Source organism: Chaetodon trifascialis, chromosome 12 (assembly GCF_039877785.1).
Source record: "Chaetodon trifascialis isolate fChaTrf1 chromosome 12, fChaTrf1.hap1, whole genome shotgun sequence".
In the NCBI taxonomy this organism is placed as follows: domain Eukaryota; kingdom Metazoa; phylum Chordata; class Actinopteri; order Chaetodontiformes; family Chaetodontidae; genus Chaetodon; species Chaetodon trifascialis.
The window spans coordinates 5,131,495-5,149,681 of record NC_092067.1 but is presented as its reverse complement, the minus strand read 5'-3'; positions in this window follow the sequence as shown (position 1 = coordinate 5,149,681).

The window sequence follows — 18,187 nt, the reverse complement described above, 5'->3', positions numbered from 1 at the left end:
GGAAGTGCAACACTTTTTATTTTATTTTTTATATTTTAAAAATAATATTTTTATGTATTCTTTTATTTCATTTTTGAGGTTTGGATATCTGTGAACACTTATTGAACAGAATATAGATTCAGATATTGTTGAAAAGCATGTGTTGTAAAGAATAACGTTGAGGTTGTGCACTTATGTTGAAATAAGTCTAAATTGTGAAGCAACCCTTACTTGCACTGAATTGGAAATATTTTAGAAAAATACACTGAATTACAAGGCTTTACACAACAGTGGGCTATTGTAGACTTAACATGTAAGGTTATAATTACATGATTTTAATAATAATAATAGGTCGTGATCTAAAGTGGGCTGGTCTGAGGCATGAAACTCCAGGGCTGAAAACGAGTCCCGCTCCCTGGTATAATGCACTTATTATTTTCCTCACTTTCCAAAACTGACAATCCAACCTTCATCCCTGCTTCCTGCAGCAAGTGGCCAGATGTATAGAGGTTTGAAAACAGGTGAATCTCCAAGTGCTCTGCAAAATATCCATCCTCGACTATTTATCTCATGCAGGATTGCAGGAGGCTTGAGCTTATCCCAGCCGATGCCCGTCTTGGGCGAGAGGCTGGGTACACCCTGGACAAATCACAGGGCTGTAACATATACATATTTGACCTTTCCACTACAGGAACCCAACCTTTAACTTGAGGAGGTGGTAAATCCAAGTGAATCCAGGTTCTGTGAGGGGCAACACCTGGATTGAAACACTGCAGAGACCAAAGTTAATAAAGTTTGCTTTGATAGGCACTGCAAGGAAGTGTGTTTCACTATAACAGTCACTATACAGGCAACTCAGAATAACTGACATGGGTTTTACTGCAATGCTGGAGGGATTTTTCCTTGCAAGTTGTGAATTGTTTGCACAATTTGTGAAGTGTGGAGTGTTCAAAAAAAGAAAAAGAAAACAAACAAAAACTTCCATGTGGCCTTGGTATTTTCAAAATCATTTTTAAATCCGGTAATGAGCTATTTCTTCTGCTTAGCAGCAGGGCAGCACATTGCTATATTTTCACTTGAATTTCTTCTCTTTGTGCCACTGTGACGTGCGCATTAGCATATTATGTGAATTATTAAATAGGTCTGTAAAGTTCCTTGTAAAGGAAATGAAGTGGATCAAGAAATTGAGACAACATATGTCTCAATGTACTGTAACCTTGTTCATCAGCATAGAAGAACCTCTGAACACCAAAGTGTTGAGTGCTCTATTTTAAGCATGCATTGCAGGATGTGTTTCAAAAAAGAATGTATCCTGTGGCTAATATAACAGGGATATGTTTAACAATTGTACAGATGATATCCCTCATTGTTAAACACTGTTTTACTCTAAAATCTCTGTTTGCGTAATGAGCAAACAAAGTGAGTCATATTGAGCCACCTTACTCTGACAAAGGAGCACTGAGAAGAGGAGCAGGAGTGCAGAGCAGGCAGTCAGGCTGTGAGCAGCTGTCTGTTGTTGTCTAAACACTGGTTTCCAACTGCACGGATGGAATGATTTTAATTGTTATCCACAGATGCACAAGTGATGTAGGTGTTGCCATGATGTACAGTTTCCTTCTTATGAGTTAATTCAGGCTATTATTGAATCTCTCAGTTCCTCTCTCTCTCTCTCTCTCTCTCTCTCTCTCTCTCTCTCTCTCTCTCTCTCTCTCTCTCTCTCTCTCTCTCTCTGTGTGTGTGTGTGTGTGTGTGTGTGTGTGTGTGTGTCTTTGCATGTCCTTTTGTTTCACTCGTTCTTCATATTCTGAGTTATCCTCACAATACCTTGCAGGCACTTGGCAGTAATGCAGACAGCCAATGTAAAGCAAGGTGCTCCTTGGAGGAGTGAAAACTATGAATTTGAAAATTTGTGTCTTTATCTTGGGAGAGCAGACAAACAATATTTCACAGTGGTCCTACCCAGCACACTCAGCTCTGTTCATATCGAGACTCTCTCCCAATAAACAGAGCTAGTTCACAGTAATGGCGTCCTGAGGGACGGATGGGAAACAGACCCTACAGAGGTAGATAGTCCTCTTCTCACAAGTCCCATCTTCTTGTAAATTTGCAGCAATCTCAGTGGGGTGATAAAACAGATGCACAATTTATAAGCTGTGAGATAGGAACAACACACATTTGATTTATTACCAAGAGCACAAAATTGAAGCAGGAGTCATGTTTTATGCAAACAACTAAAATATCCCTGTCTACCTCCAGTATCATTAATGTTTCCCAATTCAAAGATACTTTGTTTGTGAACAACACAGAACATTACCATCTAAAGAACAAAATAATATTGATTTCAGAGCTTTACTGGTTGTAAACAGGGCTGAAAATGTAAACTGTGTCCTAAGGGTGGCACTAGAGGAAAGGCAATGGGGTCATTAAGATGACAAAAAAAGGTCTGACCCCCTCAGAGCAAAGTTTGCTACAAACGAGACCACTGTCGCTACCACATTTCATCCATCAAGTTGCAGTGAGAGGTAACAGGCGAAAGACAAGATTTCAAATCTTCCTTGATTTAATCTCTTCTTTTTTAACGAAATAAAGGTCTTATAGCAGATCATTAGCAAAGAAATACCATTAGAAAAGTGTTTACAGTCTGACTTTCATTGAAGTTTTCAATAAAACATATTTTTATGATTTTATAATAAAATTTAACAAATAAAAAATACATATTATACAGATGTCATACATCAAGGGCCTTCACCATGTACATTATGTGCTTCAATCTGTGTGAAGTGCTTGTTTTTTCTAACTCAGTCACTGCTGAACGTGCATGGCGGCCAGAAACACTCTCAGCTCAGTTTGTCGGCGAGCTTGCCCCCAAAGTTCAGGTCCCCTACACTGAATTTTGGGCACAACTTCACAGAGCGGTGCACTGAGCTGTGTGAGCCACTTTGCTTACTGCAGCGAAAAGCCTCCACGGAGCAGCACAACTGTACTGTATGCCCAGGCTCTCTTCTAACTCGATAGCATGAACTTTTGGGACTGCCACATGACATCTATGCCTGTTCTCCCAACTTAAGTTCACTGTGGATGAGTGTATGTGTACATGCACTTGCTATGTGCATCCACACACTATGGGCTCTATTTTTGACTCCGCCACTGGCGCGGTGCAAGGTCAGGTCCGCTTCACCGATGGGGCGTGGCGGCGCAGACTTTGGTATTTTCGTGCACTGCGCCGCCAGCGCATCTCCTCCCCCTCCTCATCTCAGTCCCACCCAGCGGTGTAACTTGGAAAGAGGGAGGGGAGAAGGCGTGGAGTGGGTTTGACACAGCCGAGTCAAATCCTCACCAATCACACCAGCTCCTCGCCTCACCTTTAAATATGCCGCTGGCGAGGCGCATGACAAGTTTCGAGGATGACTGAGCCCGCGCAGGAAAGTGTCCGACGCCCAAACTTCTCCCAGGAGGAGACTGACGTCACTCATGTCTCATGACATCCGTTTGAATTACTTTGCACACCCGTTTGTATATACTGTTTATTTTTTCTCAATATATATATTGTTTTATATTCTGTTCTATATTTTGTGGTATATTTTGTTGATTGTTGCTGATGTCTAAATATGAGGTCCCTAGATGGTAAATCCTCGGCCTCCTCCTCATCCTCCTCAAAGCAATGACGTACTCCATCTTTGTAGATAAGCATTACTATGATTACATTTGTATTTGTAATAGCGGACAACGATCATCACTTACGTTTTTCCGTGTGTCTGTCTCTCTCTGTCTCTGGAGTGCTCTGAGATAGATGCAGTATGGAAAGTGTGTGGAAACCTGCCTGTGAGGTGTTGGTGACGTGAGCGCACAACTCCACCGGTTTATGAAAATCCACATGCTGGCGCACAGAGTTGACCAGGTCTGGGGTGGCGAGCCTTCAGCGCACTTTTACGCCGCCGGCGCAGACCGAAATGGACGAAAATCCAAATGCACCAGCTCATTATGCCGACACCTCCCCCCTACTGCGCCGCAACACCCATCCTGGCGCACCTCTGTACGCCTCCATCCATCCATTTTCTATGCCGCTTATCCCTTTCGGGGTCGCGGGGGGGGGGCCGGGGGGGCTGGAGCCTATCTTGGCTGTCAACGGGCGAGGGGTGGGGTACACCCTGAACCGGTCGCCAGCCGATCGCAGGGCACATACACGCACCATTCACACTCACGCTCACACCTAGGGGCAATTTAGAGTCACCAATCAACCTAATGAGCATGTTTTTGGTCTGTGGGAGGAAGCCAGAGTGCCCGGAGAGAACCCACACATGCACGGGAAGAACATGCAAACGTCACACAGAAGGGCCCGACCCGGGAATCGAACCTGTGACCTTCTTGCTGTGAGGCACATGCACTACCTGCTGCGCCACCGTGCAGCCCCTCTGTACGCCTCGGTTTACCAAAATACCAAATACCTGCCTGCGCTGCACGAAAATACCACTCCGCCAGGTGCGCAGCCTGCCCCGCGCCGGCAGCGGAGTCGAAAATAGAGCCCAACGTGACATCTTCCTATTTGACAGCTGAATTGGTTTTACCTTTCTTGTTGACCACAGACTCTCTGTCTGTAGCTTAATTGATAACATGCCACAACCTGACAGAGTGAGTTTGGGCTTGTAGGGAGGGCGAAAGCACACCACTGTAAGGAAAAGGGGTGTGATGGATCCATAATATAAGACAAAATGAGAGCATCATTGCAAAACGGAAAGCGACACAATAGTCATTTTACCTCAATTATTGTGTTCAACCAAACTGAATAATCAAATAAAATTAGATTCACTTCCCAGCCCTACCCACAGCAAGTGGAAATTGTATTACAAGATTGGATATTTTGGTAGAAAACAATTTAAATGTTTCCAGTGTTTTCAACTTTTGCACCTTGACAGATTCGTTAACTAACAATATTTGCTCATTACATCAATGTAATCTGATTCGCATTCCATTTACTTTAAAACATAGTTGTATTTAAACATAATTTCTGCATGACAAGGTTGTTCAGTGTGTTTACAAATGTGGGATTTATATATAGATGACTTTCTCCACATACATAGATTTTAAAGTATTTGAAATTTTCATCAAAAATATATTTGCATGTTGTTACATTTCTGTACAAACTGTTGAACCAACATTTACAGTCTGCTTGTTATGTATGAACTTCACTGCACCTGCGTGTGTTTTTTGAGACTTCCCTGATGTGGCTCTCTGCACAAGTGTATTTTTTTCAACAGGGGATTACCTGTAAACAATTAGACAGCTCCTTCTGTTTCAGCCAATCACGTGGGCATAGATTTGAGGCTGTCACTGAATGTGATCAACACTTAGCTGTGGTTAGTTATTGCCATAGCTGAGCAGCCCTAATAGGCACAAACACAGCAGAGCTGAGGCAGATGGCAGTGTTTGGCAGGTGTTTGCTCATATAGACAAACTGAAATATTGACCTACATCATCTGGCAATCATGAATCCGTACACTTCATGGCAATCTATCCAACAATTGCCGTTTATTCAGTTTGGACCAAAGAGGTGGATTGACCACCCAACACTGCCATCCCTGTAGGTACACTGCAAATGCATCTAAAAACAGTGTATGCTGTTTTAAGTGCTTAGGCATGAGTGATAAATGTGTGACTGGATGCCTGTAAGTTGCTGTCTCCGTTATGAACATATGTTGTACTGTTTCACATCATACCAAGTGTTATTATTCTGCACATGGAATTCCATCAGCTCTTCTCATTAGAGACTCTTTTGTTGAGTCAGGAGGAATTGATTATCATTAACTCAATGGAGAAAACCAGACTGGCATCACCACTTGCATGCACTTACTGACTGATTGCATTGACACTGTGATGGCGAGATGAGGTGACTGATTTAAAGTCAGAGTTGTTCTGTCAATTGTCCGTGTTGCTGCGTGTTTGAGTGTTTGAGATTATATGCTCCACAGGCATTATCCTAGTGCTGATGTTCAGTGGCTTTTAAAGCTATACTGGTGGGGCTCCATGTGGTGAAAGAACATTTACATAAATCAGTCAAGAAATCTTGTTCTTTGCAAGGAGCTGATAGGAAGGACAGAAAACTGGGCATGTAGAGGTAGGAAAGATGGAAAGAAATGGGCACTCTTTACCGGTGCTGCACAGCACTTTCACATTGCCTCCAGTATGTCTTCAGTATAATTTAACAAAACTTCATCAGTGTCACATGTGATTAATGCAAACCTAGGGGCACAGATACACTGCTGTAGACTGACCGTACTACTTCTAAATAGGGCCTTCGAAGTCCATCAAATCCTCTATCGTTTAGGCTTTTATACTGATTATAGATGTGACGTTATTTAAAGTCTGTGATGGTTCAGTGCTTAGGGCTTAAAGCAGACATTGAAATTTAGCTGTGGACTTGTGAGAGCAGCAGCTCTCTTCAATGGGAAACCTACTTTTGAGCCCATGTGAGTTTTGTTCATAAACTCTGGCTCTGACTTACAAATCCACAGTAAATAAACTATTAAAAAAAAAGTCATGTTTGACCCTTTGGTTTGATCACTGGAAAATCAAAATGAAAAATCCAAAGTGATTCTGAGGCTCTCCAAATATTTCTGGTTTCCATCACTACTCAGGTGTTTTCACATCTGGAATGCTCCTCTGCCCCTAAAGGATGTGTTCCACACAGACAAATCTTAAATAACAACTGCCTTGTGTTTTGACAGTTTTGAGAATGTATATTGCTGTACCTGTTTCTCATGTAATTATGACTGGGTCTTTTTGGTCTGCCTCTGCAAAGCTGCTTGAAATGAGGTACTGTTCTGCATGGTAAAGGGGGATTTGCTGTAATTGGCTCCCTGAGAGTTTTGTAAAGATGGCAGCTGAACATGTGCTTTGTCCTCTTGGCTCCATTAGTGTAATGGTCCATTTGTACCTGTGATGTGCTGAGGTGAGCACAAGCAAGGTTTATGGAACATAACTTTTTTTGTCTTGTAGGCAACAACCCTCCATCCCACTGCTGTCATCAAGGGCTCATATTATATTTGTTTTGCAAATAGTGAAAGGAAGGGAGGAGAGGCAGAGTGATGATAAGGACATTGTGCCAGTAGAAAGGCGAGTGGAGCTTCAACAGTCTAGTGCTCTAGGATAACAACAAAATGAAACTCCCAGATATGAGTCAGCAGTCATGTTTTCTCAAAGAGGCCAAAGAAGCCAAATCTCTCCTGTTATTCAGGCTGCTTTCCTCTGTCCCATTCTATTTACTGCATCTGTATCACGTTGCCTTGGCCATCTCCTCCACAGAGATGGCTGCTGTAGAGGGCATAATGTTGAGTCTACTGAAGGGAAGTAAGGCGGTTTTTAAATGTACTGATTAGTAACTTCAAACTTTGAAAGTGAAGGGAATCCAAAGCAGCTGCCATCTTGACAGGCACAGAGGAGGATATCAGGTGATGTTATGATAGAGCAACTTGACTGGGAGGTTGGGGTGGATGGACAGGTCAACAAAATGTTTTGCTACAAAAATGTGAGACCACTGTTCATTATGTTGTTTTTTTAAACCATTACCATGATGGTTCTCTAACCTTAACCACATGGTTGTTATTATGACATTAAAGGTCCCCTACCCTTAACAAGTAGGGTTGATACTCAAACAATAATCTTTCTATAGACTTAAGCAAGTGCTGGTGTGCCATACCTAAACAAACCGAACCATTTGTAACAGTTTTGGGAGGCGTACACAAATGATGTCATCCATCAGATCTGAATACACGTCCATGTGTTGTCCTAGAGGGCATGGACAAAATGCGTTTTGTTCTTTAATTTGAAGGACTTGTGGAAAGTTGGCAATGCAAATCAAATTAAACAGCCATGAGAGTTTGCACATTTTCCATTGTTGCTAATGTTATCAGAACCAGTGGTGGAAGGTGGAAAATCAGTTTGGTATGCCTGCACCCCGGGTAGAAAAAGAGGGCACATTTGCATACATGCACAGCCGAGAGTTGGACACTCTGTGGTGGAAGAACTCAAGTCCATTTGGAAATTTTATGATGGAGTTGTTGAACACTCCTCTACAAATACCAGTTGGAGAGGTAAACAATCCAATCCTCTCTGCTCGCTCTGTGGCTGATGGCAAATTGGACATTGTGGCTGTCTGTATAAATATAGTATGAACATAACATTAATGTGCAATGCTTTACGAGATTGTGCTTGTAATGGGGGACAATGTAATACCTTGTTTGCCTGAATATAGCTGTTTGTGCTGTGTTATAGTCAGGGGCTACTGGAGTATGTTATTTTATGGTCTCCACACACAGACGTTCCAGCCAGCTGGCACTTGGAAAAAATTTTAGTTATTTTCAAGTCACCAATTTTGTGGGGTGTGATTTGTGGTTGTTTGTAGATGTACAGAAGTCTGTATTTTTGTCATTTTTGCCTTGCTGTGCCACTCCTGATTAGTGGTCTGAATAACAAAAAGCATCCACTGACAGTCTGTTCATAAGTTTCATTTTGCAGTTTCCATGTATGCCTAAACCTTATATTGCATGTGTCTTGTGTTTGGAGTCACTGCACATTCTTCATCTTCATGATTCCATTTTCCTAAACCTGTGTGGCTTAAGAGCTTGTATTGAACTTGTGTTTTTGAGGTAACTGTTATGTATCATTGCAACCCTGCCATGCCTGTCATGTTGGGCTAAACTCCAGGGCCGCTCTTACAGTATGTTCCAGTCTGTTCCTGGCAGGGAGTGGAAAACTAGGTCTGAATCTAGAACATTGGTGCACTGAGGCACTGTTGAAAAACATGTTGACGCAATAATTGTGATGCTACAGTCAGCTTTGGCTGTGGGTGGTAAATTGGTCCACTGTTCCAGCCACTTGGGTGAAACATCTTTCATTTAGGAGACACGTGCCTTGTAGAACTCTATTTTGCTGGTGAAGTATAGTTCAACTGAAAAGTGCTGAATTATGGCATTTAGGAGCCTCTGTGACTTACACTGTACATGTGATCTAGATCTGACTGTGTGAAGGTGTGAGGAACCAGAGGGAGTATATGCCTCAACTGTCAAGAGTGTTTGTCATCAACGTCTGATAATGCAGTGGATAATGTGATGAATTTTATTCTTATCACTTTCTTTTTCACTGAGAGCACACTGTTTCAGACAGCACATGAAACTAGAGGATACGGTTTGTTATAGTCATGCAAGAGTGAAAGGGGAGGTGCTGAGGGAGACACATGAGGCGAAGATACCTTGTGAGGTGAATCTGTGTACAAACCTTCTTCTCTGAATGATAACTCAGTCAATTCTGAACGCACAGACATGAAGCACATATTGATATGAAATTCACGCATCCCATTGCAAATAAACTTCAACAATTCCACATTAGGAATTCTACGACAAAGACTTGAGAATCATCTCATATTTCTGTTCTTCAGTATCAAAGTAATCCAGTCATTGTTGTCCATACACCCATGGGTACATTGCCAAGAGGAACTGCTAATAGCTACTTCAGAATACTTTTAATGGTGCCAAAGTGTAAAGAGAGTAAAAACAGGGCCCAAAAGAGAACACCAGGAAGTACCTTTGGCTGACTTCAGAACACCCCGTCTCAAAAGCTTTTATGGGATCTTTCTCTCCTGATGGCTTTAATTATTATTATTTTTTCTATTCTTCATTAATAAAAATGAATAAAACCCTGTTTTCACACAAAAGCCAAATTTCACACCAAGCTGATGAAAAAGTTGAAGGACAAACAGCTCATCCTGCCCAAAAAGCTCAAAGGGCTACTTTAAAATATTAGGACGTTGCTCTGGATAGGATTTAAATTACAGGAGGACCAGCCAGTTCAGGTAGGTAATTGCGGCTGTAATTATTCCTGTGGTGGAAGTTAAAAATAACCCACATATAAACTCTGGACAAGATTAAAATCACTGACTGAGTGTATTCAAAGATACACATGTTAAATAGCTTATGACTGTGTTTGTTAACCATATGTTCACTGTACTAGATTATGTTAATGTCCTTCGATATCCTCATTTCTAGTTGTGCTTCAATAGCATGTCATTCTGACTGATGGAACAACATATGTCGAAATTATCCCTCATCTTAACAGCTCTTACTATACTTCTGTCTCTTGAACTCAACATTTCTACTGAGACAACTCCTTTAGCTCTTCTTATTAGCACCACAGTACTGTGAACTCTGTAGGTAACCATACTCACTGACAACAGGTCCGCTAGCCTAGCATAGTAGTGTGTGGCTAAACATCTCTTTTTCATAACATTACTGCAAAATTACCTGACTACTTTATACATTATTACCATGGTTTCACATCGTGCTTGATTCTTACACACTGAAGTACATGCATCTTATTTGGAGGAATGTGAACTTATGAATTTATTCTGCAGCACTTGCCTCTGGGGTGTTTCAGTTTCCTCCCAAAAACAATACACGCCATGAACTGTTTGAGTATTGCTCTGCTCCAGTAACAACAAATAGAGGACAAGCACAATAAAACCAGCATTTAATAAATATGTATTTATTTAGCCAATGAACTATGTCATTTTGACATAATGAAAATTGCTCAAAGCTGTAATTTAAAAACCCTGTGATTTCCACTCAGTCTTTTGGCCTTCAATTACACCCTTCTTCACCTTGTGAGGTTTCATTCAGTTTAACTTATTATATTCTGTGAGTTCAGATCATTGAAATGGTGTCAGATCCTGCTGTTTCCCCTTGAGGTTTCAGGGGTCAGAGAGGCAGTGGAGCGTCCCCTCTGATCCAGGAAGGCGGCTCACCGTGGGGATCTGACAGACTGACCTGCCTGGCAGCTATGATAGATACACTGGGACTGGTCTGACCTCTCTGGCTGACATCCACAAGCTCATTGTTGGCCCCAGTCATCTCTGGGTTGAAGTGCAGGTTTGGGAATGGTGGTGCTGCTGCGGTATATTCTGTCCCATTTCTGCTGGACTCCTGAATCACCTCTTTGTGTGCCAGAAAATGATATTTGCTATGAGTATTTCAACGTGACGGAGTATCCATGTGCTCAAAGGCCATGGAGAAGCAATATGTCCTTTCCAATTCTGAGTGTCCCAGGGTAAAATGACCAATAACCAAGAAAAAATATACTTTGGTGAGACTAGGCCAGACCTCCAGTCTGCGAGGAACATGCCCATAAATGTCTTTACTTATGTAGTTTAAGCGTCTTCTTTCTTGTTTAAAGTCAGCTGTAGCTGGAATTATTTAACAAAAGAATACTGTATAATGTATTTCTCATTTATGATGGAAAGGAACTGGGTCCCCGGGCTGCTGTCAGCTGGCAGCCCACCGCTCCTTCTCTGCCGTGGAGGAAGGACATTCCAGGATGGGTCAATTGCAGGGAAATAATTTCACAAAGCATGGCGTGTGCATGTAGTGTGTTCATGTGATGTAGTGATAATAAAGAGTACCTTTCTTCTTCTTCTTCTTCTTCTTCTTCTTCTTCTTCTTCTTCTTCTTCTTCTTCTTCTTCTTCTTTTGTTACATTCCTAATTTATAGCCAGGCTAGCGGCATGGTTCTAGGGATGGCAAAGCCAGTATGTCGGTTTGTCACTGTGAGCTTGTTTACAAACTGATACTAGCATTAGCACCAATGTGCCGATACTGCCTCAGCATGGCTGGAAACTCTTTAGGCTCTATTTTCGACTCCGCCACTGGCGCGGTGCAGGTGCGGCGCAAAGTCAGGTCCGTTTTGCCGATGGGGCGTGGCGGCGCAGACTATGGTATTTTCGTGCACTGCGCTGCCGGCGCATCTCCTCCCCCTTCTCATCTCAGTCCCAAGTCGGAAGGAGAGAGGGGAGAAGGCGTGGAGTGGGTTTGACACAGCCAAGTCCAATCTTCACCAGTCACACCAGCTCCTCGCATCACCTTTAAAAACACCGCTGGCGTGGCACATGGCAAGTTTCGAGGATGACTGAGCCCCTGCACAAAAGTGTCCGACACCCAAACTTCTCCCAGGAGGAGACTGACATTCTGGTCCAGGAGATCCAGACTCGCAGTGGCCGTATCTACGGCCTCGCAAAAATTTATTTCAATACTGTCTATCTGTTTAGTGTGGAAAGTTATTGATCAGCAGATGTTTTTTTTTTAACTGATGTAACCGCAAATACTCACTTAATGACAAAGCTGGACAAAGCTCCCTCCTCTCCTGTGCGCTCTGCTACTCTCCCAGTTGACGCGGCACATGCAGTTCAGCCTCTCTCCGTCTTAAGTCCCTTAATGTGTCCTGCGTGAGTTCATAGTGACATCCACGTCGCACATCCATGTTGTGTAAGACGCAACATGCCATGAAGAATGCACCGACCCTCTGCGGGCTGTATATTAATGAACCACCTGTCCGGTCCAGACATCTAAAACGCATTTTGAGAACCCCAAATGTGCGTTTGATGACTGACCAAGCACTGCTGAAAACACCATTAAAACCACGCTGCCGTCTTGTTGAAGGTGAGATGTATGGCGTCATCAACCACATTTTCAGTGGATAGCCGTTATCACCTAGCAGCTACCCATCCAGAGGGGTGTCCCCCTGAAAGACTGTAGGGATGATAGAATTCGCCACGATGAACGAGTCATGTGCCGACCCGGGGAAAGTGGCATACACGTTTGTCACCAGGCAATTTGAGTCACAGATCACCAGACATCCCTGTTTCACCTGTGTACATTCGGTCAGGTTGAGTGACCATTACGCGTGCGGAACGCGCTTTCGATGTGGTCAGATGAGATACGGATCAAAATATATAAATTTAGGTCTGACTGTATGTGCTGATTCAGATAGTTGCATTGAATTGCGGCTGTTGCTAATAATTGATCGTAGTGAAATGCCAGACACTGGAAACCTGCCTGTGAGGTGTTGGTGACGTGAGCACACGACTCCGCCGGTTTATGAAAATCCACTTGCCCGGCGGTGCGCCGCTGGTGCACAGAGCTGACCAGGTCTGGGGTGGTGAGTTTTCAGCGCACTTTCACGCCGCGATGTGGACCGAAATGGACGAAAATCCAAATGCGCCAGCTGATTATGCTGACACCTCCCCCACTGCACCGCAACGCCCATCCTGGCGTACCTCTGTGCCAAGTGCGCTGTGTGCCCGCCTGCGCTGCACGAAAATACCACTGCACGAGGTGCGCGGGGTGAGCACCTTGTGCCCCGCCGGCGGCAGGGACGAAAATAGAGCCCTTTGTCTTGTCAACCTCAAGTCGACAATGGGTAGTTCCAACATCTGAAAGAGTTTAGGGCTCATTAGATTTACAAAAACAGTACATTCGCATTAGAGTAACACTGTCAAACGCTGACCCTTCCTGACCCATAATGATAGAAGAAAAAAATAAAATAATAATAATAATAATTCATGCCTTCATTTCAGCAGACTGGACTATTGAAATGCATAATTCTTGTTTTTTGTATGCCCAACCATGCCCTCTCATAATTGATATATGTACTGCCGTCACAGAATAATTATTTAGAATATTTAATCTTGAATCCAATTTACAGTATATGTCCCTATTCTTATTATTTAAAAAAAAAATCCCTCTTAAAGACTGCACTCTTAATGTTTATTATGTCTATGGGTTGTCGTCAAATATTTATTATTCATTATTTGTATGTGCATGTGTAGAACACTTACAGCTGAATTCGTTACACAAATTATGCTCCATAAATAAAGTGTATCATTACTGTAATTATTATGATAAAGTTATAGCTCAGCTTTCATCTCTGCAGATACAGTTTGTTCCTGCCTCTTCTGTCTCTTTGCTCCCTCCTCTTTGTCTTCATCCCCTTGGCAACCACTTTATCATCTGTAGGACAAAGTGAAAATGACTGAAAAATCAACAGTGGCATTCTCCAGTGTGTATTCAGGCATACTGAACACCCACTGGCCAGTCAAAGGCTTTGTTCCACATTAGACTCCCACCTGCTGTCAGGACAAGGAACACTTGAAAAATATTAGAGGAAATTATACCAATACATACACATAAGTACTAGGGAACAACAAGTGAAGTTATGATACAAGGGGATAACAATTCTGGATCATACAAAAAAAAAAAAAATCTACACTGTAATATAGTGATTATTTAACATTCCTTTCATATGTTCACCTGCTCAGTCAGTACTTTTCCACTCACACTCTCCTTTCACAATTGGACTGACCTCTCGTTACTGAACCTGCCTGCCTTTGACTACATCTGTTCTCCTGTTCCCCAGTAAATACCTCAGCCTTTTGTCTCCAGCTAAGAGTTTTGGTCTGCACTTCCTGGACCTTTCTCTGCTTGTGATTGTTTGTAGTTTGGCTCACCAAACCATTCAAGAGACTCTGAATTCCACTGAAGAAACTGAACTGAGTGAGTTACCTCTGCTCATTTGGTGTTTTGTAGCATCAAATACATTGAGAGACTTTCCAAACTGAACTTTGAACTGCTTACCTGTCTCTGCTGTGTCTGAGATGAAAATCAGCAAAGGCAATTTCCATGTACTGGCGGTATCGCATTTGGGTCCTAAACACACCCTTTAGATGAGGCTATTCCAGACAATGCTTGTTATTCCACCAGAAGTGCAGCAGTGTATTTCAGGAGCCCACAAACAGCTCTTTGCTTTGCTCCACGGAGAATATGTCTTGCCTATGGATGGAAGCTGCATCAAGCTACACAGATGGAGCCAGGAAGCTGGACACAGGGATGGCACAGAGAATTTGGTCAATTGTCAAAGTAAAACATCCTGTACAGCTATATTAATAACAATTATAATAGAAACCATTTAAGTACATAGTCTGCTTACCCATGGTAGAATCACAACCATCAGGGAAAAATGACCAAATCAGCAAGATCTACGCAAGTCAACAAAATCAGGCAGGCAAAGTCCTCAGCTTCTGAAACACTCTCAGAGGGGTATGAAGCTATGCAGAGGATTGAACAACACCATGCTGCAAAAGGAATGTGATTTAGCCATGCCCGCTTGAAATGTCTCATGTTTTAATTCATTCAAGCACTGAAAAACATAATTAATTTTACCTCCTGAGTAAATTATTATTCATCCGTAACCATAATTTATATAATGAAGAGAACAGGGAAATATAAGACCATGAGAGGCTAATGATAACGTATTTGTATATTCCTATATGTTAAAATCAGCAATTATTGTTAATCTGTGTACAGCGAGAAAGTAATGTCGGGCAGATTGGGTGAAAAGAAGGTTAGGACATCCTCATCGGGAAAATAAACAATCTGATGTTTACTTGTGCACTCCTGGGTCAAATTTGACTGAACACAGTTGGAGAGTTAAAATAACAACGGGGTACCTCTGTACATTTGCTTCGGAACAAATGTCTAGGGGAGAGTGTATTACGGATACAGTCGGCCTCTGAAGACTGCCTCAGCTGTTGTTCACTTCACCAGCAAACTTCATTACTTGATGCTTGTTTATGGCCTTGTGGCTCTGCCTGCCATCATGGGACAGGATTCACCCCCCCAGATGTCACTCACTTGTGTTTCAGTGTAACCACATGCTGACAATTTTGAAGTCATTAAATGCTGCAAGTTTTTTCTCTCTAGAAGTTGTGTTCATTTGTTACAGTACAGCTCCTCAAAGTGCAAGCGTCCCTCTTTTTTTTAGCTCTGTGCACAGCCTCAAATCCTCAGAAATAAATACAAATATCATAAGGTAAACACAGAGAATTAATCACAATGCATATATGTGGTTAATATACTCTTCAAAAGGCAAAATAAATACACATTCATAAATGTGTGTGTGTGTGTGTGTGTGTGTGTGTGTGTGTGTGTGTGTGTGTGTGTGTGTGTGTGTGTGTGTGTGTGTGTGTGTGTGTAATGGCATGCCATTCAGGAAATTAATGTATATATAAAATGAAGTTTGAATATATGGAATGAACCCTGAATATATATGGAAAGAACATCTGAATATATGGAGTTGCAGAAAGAACATTATGGATAATTCTTGAAGGAATTTACAAGTCTCTTGGGGAGTTGAGAGATGTAATAACAGTTCAGGTAGAAGCATTTATGGTACACGGTATGGACACACACTCTGCATCTCAGAGAGGAAGGCCGAGGTAATGGAAATAAATGTATGGGGATGGAGGATTAAGCACCATAAAAATACATAACCTCTATTTAGTACATGCTACAATAAGAAGTTACAAACATGATTATTAAAGGTGTAAGGAAAATGTATTCACACTATGTGAAGGAGCACATTTGTTTTTTTATTTTATTTTTCTCCTTAAAGGTACAACATACAAGTTGCTCCAGTTGTCATGTGGCTGATCTGTTAAAGACGATCTGACAGTTGTGATCACATCCCTTGTGCACTTAGCAGGTCTGTTGCAATGTAATAGGCTTCATAACTATAATAATAATTCCTCATTCCTTATTAGTGAGAATAATTTTCCACACACGCACGCTTTGAACTTCAATACACTTAATTGCTGATAGAAAATATGTTCAAATGACACTTTACAAATCCACACTCCTCTGTGGCGACAAGACTGAATATAAATGAGGGTTTTTATGATGTTTGTCTTGGGCTTCTTCGCGTGAAAGGGCGAAGGTTGTATATGGGGCTGTGGTGGGAGCCTCCTGTGCATTTACCAAGGCCATGGCCTGATATGAAGGCACGGCCTGACCTGCGGCTGCCCTCGGTCTCCCTCGGTGAACAATTGCAGCGACTTCCTCCTCCGTACTGCAGTATTGAGTATTCTTAACACTACCAAGTACATTGGCCAAAGTGGATATTATGTTCTCTATTTTCGACTCCGCCGCCGGCGTGGCGCAGGCTGGGCACCTCGCGCAGTGGTATTTTCGTGCAGCGCAGGCAGGCGCACGGCGCACTTAGTATTTTGGTAGACCGAGGCGTACAGAGGTGAGCCAGGATGGGCGTTGCGGCGCAGTAGGGGGAGGTGTCGGCATAATGAGCCGGCGCATTATTTCGTCCATTTCGGTCTGCACCGGCGGCGTAAAAGTGCGCTGAAAGCTCGCCACCTCAGACCTGGTCAACTCTGTGCGCCATCGGCGCACCTCTGGGCAAGTGGATTTTCGTAAACCGGCGGAGTCGTGCGCTCACGTCACCAACACCTCACAGGCAGGTTTCCACAGTGTCTGGCATTTCACTGCGATCAATTATTAGCAACAGCCGCAATTCAATGCAACTATCTGAGTCAGCACATACAGTCAGACCTAAATTTATATATTTTGATCAGTATCTCATCTGACCACATCTAAAGCGTGTTCGGCATGCGTAATGGTCACTCAACCTGACCGAATGTACACAGGTGAAACAGGGATGTCTGGTGATCTGTGACTCAAATTGCCTGGTGACAAATGTGTATGCCACTTTCCCCGGGTCGACACATGACTCGTTCATCGTGGCGAATTCTATCATCCCTACAGTCTTTCAGGGGGACACCCCTCTGGATGGGTGGCTATCCACTGAAAACGTGGTAGATGACGCCATATATCACACCGTCAACAAGACGGCAGCGTGATTTTAACGGTGTTTTCAGCTGATGTTTGCGACGAGGGCCGGTGTTCACTTTTTTTTTTTTTTTTTTTTTTTGTGCGGGCGGAGTTCAGTCATGTTGCCATGTAAAAACTGAAGGAACCAACAACCATGCCACATTCAAAGTCACTTAAGTCCCCTTTCCTCTACACTCTGATGCTTTGTGTGAACTTCAACAGATCATCTTGACCATGTTTACAGTAAATACAATGAGTTGCTGCAATGTGATTGGCTTATTGGGTATTTCTGTTAATGAGCTGTTGAACAGGTGTGCTTTATAAAGTGGTGGATGAGTGTACATTAAGACTGTAACTTAGTGTCTGCTCTCCCCCAGCAAAGAATGATATGCATGACACACATAGATCATGTATGTTTGCCTGGTGAAGTGGGTCCCATGTAAACAAGTCCTGTCTTTGGTCCCAGAACTAGATCAACAGCTTTTCCAGTTTTTCATCCATCCATCCATCCATTATCTATACCGCCTATCCCTTTCGGGGTTGCGGGGGGCTGGAGCCTATCCCAGCTACAATGGGCGAGAGGCGGGGTACACCCTGAACCGGTCGCCAGCCGATTGCAGGGCCACATACAAGGACAAACAAACATTCACACTACGGACTACGGTCAATTTAGAGTCATCAATCAACCTAATGAGCATGTTTTTGGTCTGTGG